This window comes from Platichthys flesus, chromosome 18 (assembly GCF_949316205.1).
Source record: "Platichthys flesus chromosome 18, fPlaFle2.1, whole genome shotgun sequence".
NCBI lineage: Eukaryota > Metazoa > Chordata > Actinopteri > Pleuronectiformes > Pleuronectidae > Platichthys > Platichthys flesus.
The window spans coordinates 5,254,076-5,258,983 of record NC_084962.1 but is presented as its reverse complement, the minus strand read 5'-3'; positions in this window follow the sequence as shown (position 1 = coordinate 5,258,983).

Below are 4,908 nucleotides of genomic sequence, written 5' to 3'. Positions count from 1 at the left end.
CTCTCTCTCTCTCTCTCTCTCTCTCTCTCTCTCTCTCTGTGTGTGCGTACACCCCTAGCCCCCCTCCCCCCTCCCTCTCTCTCGCTGCCCTCACTTATTTTCTGTTTCAGCTCAACCCACTTTTCTGTTCATTCAACTGAACCCACTTCACTGTCGGTGTAAGACCCGAGCTTTTTTTTTTTAGATATCATGAAATGCAATAACAATGCAGATAAAGACTATCAAAGAAAATCTGTAAACTACTTACAACTTTAAAATGCTGCATTATATAGTTAAAAAACAGGTGCAACATTTTATGGCGTGATGTCATGGTCAGATCTGTTTATTTGATTATAATAATACGCCTTAACACTTTTCTTCCCAAAGTTACATATTGTTTCTCAAAAGCAGAAATGAACAATAAAATTCACTAGAATTCATTCATCAATTTTCTATACCTCTTTTCCTTTGGGGGTCCCAGCTGACATCGGGCAAACGCTAGGGTACCCCCTGGACAGGTCGCCAGCAAATCACAGGGCCGACATACAGACACAAACAACCATTACACTCACCCTCACACCTATGGCCATTTAATGGAGTCTCAAATTGACCTAACCCCAATCTGCATGTGTTTGGACTGTGGGTGGGGGGTTGGAGTTCCTAGAGAAATCCCACACAGACACAGGAAAACATGCAAACTCCACGCAGAGAGACCCAGGCTGAACCGGGATTCGAACCGGAAACATCTTTGCTGTGAGGCTAATCACAGCACCATGCTGCCCATTACATTTAATTAAATACAACATAAAAAGAAACAGATCAGAAATGCCTTTTATTCCACAAGCTGTGGATTTTTTCCGAGGTGGTCTTTATTAAATGTCTAACTCAATCCAGGGCTGCCTAAAGGAGCAATGTAGCGTAGGTTAATACTGTTGATGTTTTTATATTTCCCAATAGGGAGACCAAAAACTGAATCTTTCTGTCTATGTTGAATAAGATTAAATAAGATAAATTAGTTTTTTGAGGAACTCCAAATAGCCTTTAGTCACAAATCGTGCTCTCGTACACTATCAGCTGATCTAAGGCGGCCAAGCTCATATGACTTCACCAATAAAATGCTAAAATCATGGCAAAAACAGATAGAAAGCCTATACGTCGAGGCTAGAATAGGTGTTATATAGTCACCTTGTATTTTAATCAGCTCAGTTGAGAGTTTTGTCAGTCAGCTTCATTTCATTCCTGGACACATTGCGTCAATGTGTCCAGGCCGGATTCTCTACCTCCTTCTTCACAGTCATAGTGAAACTCAGCCTGTCTGCCCTTTTGATCACCATGGCAGATTTCAATCGGAGAAGCAGACGACATCCAACAGCCCAACTCAAAGGACAGACACACACATACACACACACACACAAACACACACACACACACACACACACACACACTCACACACGCACACACACACTCAGCACATAGTAGCAACTCCTTATCCTCTGGATAAACAGGCTGTTCCCCATGTGTTTGATGCTGCTGTTCTCTCTCTCGGGGCCAAGCGGGATTTTTGACTTCAGGCCACAATTTTGCATCACACTTCATTTCCCCCCCCTTCTACCTCATTATCTGTCTCCAAACTTAGCGTACGTGCCAAAAAGGTTAAAAATAGACGTCTGCAATCTCAGCAGTTCTTTCATTGTTCCTGTACTGGAAGTAACGTCAGTCCAGCTCATTTTCACTGGATGAGGTCCAGTATATAAACCATTATCTGAAGTCTGACCAGTTTATAAACTTGGTTTCTCTTTCCTAATGACCAGCCCCTGTGAGAACTTTCGTGGGAGGGTTATTTTCTTTCTGAGTTTATCAGCACACTTTTCCTCAATGAGAGCTGTGCATCTCTTACGGAGGAATGCCCAGCTCTGCAGTCCTCCCATCGGTCCTCTAATTTGTCTCTCCCAGCTGCTCTGTCACAGACACTGCGACTCCCCGACGAGAGCGTAGCCAGGCATGCTGAGCGGAATGGGACCATAATGGAAACACACAGCCACTGCTTGTGCTTGTAAATCAGACAGCTGGTAACTCGGTATCAAACACACTGACCAACCAGTGCATGGGTTAGATTAATTGTGTGTCAACTGTAGATATAGTGGCAGTGTTCAGGGGTTAAATTGTGGCACATTTGTTTCACGTTTGTCTTTCCTTTTTTTTTTTTTGCCTTTAGCTGCTAAGTTATCAATTCCACACAGAGAATGTAGTTGACAGTTAAAAGAGAATCAGGGGGACAGGACCCGCTAATACTCTTATAAAAGGGATTTCCATCAACATAAACCTCTGACCCTTTGGGGTCCATTTAAAGCAATATATTAAAATGCTTGCCAAGCAAAAGTTGGAACATTATGAAGGGGGGGGGGGGGTAGTGGTGACCTCTGTTTGGTGATGGGAGACTCACTGTACTTTTCCCCCCTCCTGGGCCATTAACTGTAGATACAGGGCTGCAACTTGGCTCCTCTCCTTCTCACATGAACTGCGGCCGGAGGGAGACGCCGGCCAGGCAGCAGCGCAAGTGATAAGACCGGGAGTAAATGAGAGGCCTCGCGAAAGCCTGTGACGTGGGACACAAACCAGACCCAGTGCAAGACAACTCAGACCGTGGGCGAGTTTAAAGAAACGGTGATGGCTTTGAGGAGGAACGGCGTTGATCATATCAGAGCGCACACATTATCACCCACAACCCCCCCCCCCCACACACACACTCCCGTTGTTAACTATAAATTGTAAGAACGCCATGAATCTGGAGACGCACACAGAGAGAGTCACACCCTGTTCCATTTCAGCCAAATTCCTTCTTTAAATTACTTCCTCCTCCGAAGCCAGAGCCTGCTGAGATTAATCTGTAACATTTCCAGAATCACATGTGGAAATTAGTTCACGTCGGAATTTAAGAGGGTTATGAGCTTGTGTGTGATATCGACAGGTATCGGCGGCTTATGCACTGCACATTTCACACCAACTGAGGTTTAGTTCAGCTGTGTGCTGTGACCGGCATAACAATTTTTTCCCCTTAATAGTGTACTTTCTCAGGCCGCTGTATTTTTCCGCTCAATCAATACAAAGTCCCTGAAACAGGAACATGGCGATCCTGTCACAGGATTGCTTGAGCGTTTGCTGTTGAAATCACACATTATAAAATAACTAAAAGTCCATGTGAATATATGCAGCAACACAACACTCTGACTCGCGTAAATCCCTCATCATTCCGTGTGCTACATGTGTTTACAGGACTACACTGTGCGTTTCTCAGTCATCTGTCATGAGCACGTTTGGCAGAACAGAAACTTTTCACCTGTATACACATCACAAAACAAATCATACACTCCATGTCTATCTACTTGTGCCAGAAATCTCTGTATGTCTGTGCGTGTAACGCATATCTTAGATCCTCTGATGTGTATTGTTAAGGGCCCAAGGAAATGTAGTGTTGAATTTGATGCAACTTGGGTATAACAATAGTGGATATTAATAAACTTTAAATAAACAGGCGATCATGACAACGACAACTGATTCTCCAGAGTCCAGCTTCATTGAGTAAATATTCAGGTGAACAGCTCTTTGTGCAGCAGTGGTGAAGCCGCTTCAGGACTTGTAGACAGAGTCCTGCAGCCGGTGTTTACTTGCTGCTGCTCAATGAGGTCACTTTTACAGTTTTAGAAAGAAAAGGTGCAACCAGCATCACCACAGGCCAAACAAACAGACCTTTTCAAATAGGCAGGTTTAGCATTTCATTACAAAATGGTCACAGTACTAAGTATCATTACGGTTCATTTAGTATTTGTTAAGGCATTTCAAAAAGGTCTACCACGAAAGGAAAAGTCAGAGAATAAGCTCATGGTGCAATTTTAGATACATCCTCTGGGCACCATGAATAAACCACATGTCATGGAATTTCATCCAAGTGATGTTGTTCTTGATCCACACTTGAATGATTAATAAAAATAAGACTTATAGAGGGTCATAAATATTTTTTTTTCCAAAGAATCCTTGTGTCTGTGCTGCTCGTTCACTTCATGTCACTCAGGGCCCACACAGTGAGCGCCTCCTCTGGTCCCTGAACCATTATAAAGTGTTCATGTTAAAGACGCCCCAGAGTCCATGACCGGAGGGAGCTCTACACCATTTGACAGGGTGACAGGCCATTTCTTTTACTTTATGTAAAGTTAACTTGACTTTCTCCTGCCGATGCTGCAGGGAGAAACTTGCTGATTGGTCTTTTTCTGCTTCCCTTCCTTGCAGTTCGGCTCATTTCACTGGAATCTCTGGCGCTCTTTTTCGGTTTATGTGGTCGCACTATGAGGCTATCTCTAAAAAATGCAACCGGATTGTATTTCCATCCTTTTCCTGTGGCTTTAGATTAATTGCATTTCCCTCAAAGAGCCAGCTTGCACTCGGGATGTGCTTGGATCGACCCTGTCAACTGTGTGGCGTTCGCTGGCGGGGCCACCGGACTCTTGACCAAAGCTCTTGGGAAGATTAACATTCCTGTGGGTGGACCACTGTATCTCTGCCATTATAAATAGGCAGGATTAGGCCGTACACAACCAAACAAGCAACAAGGCTTTCTGTTGTAGTAACATACAGTATGTGTTGATAAGGGTGCCAGTCCTCTAAACAGTTAGTGTACAAGTCTGAATCATGTTTACTTTGAAAAACTTCAATTCTGTGGCTTTCTATTGTTCCTATTGTGCCCAGTTTCTTTTATATCTACTCCCACTGCTTCCTCCGTGGCTTTATCTCAACTCTGTGTGTGTCTTTGTGGGCTGCCGTGTTGACATTCTTCAAGACTTGGCCTGCATTTCACATTTGTGCAGGTCAGGGTCTTTTGTTTGCTTTAACTATTATGGGAGACCCCCAGTTGTTATTTCGCACTTTGGAGGAACC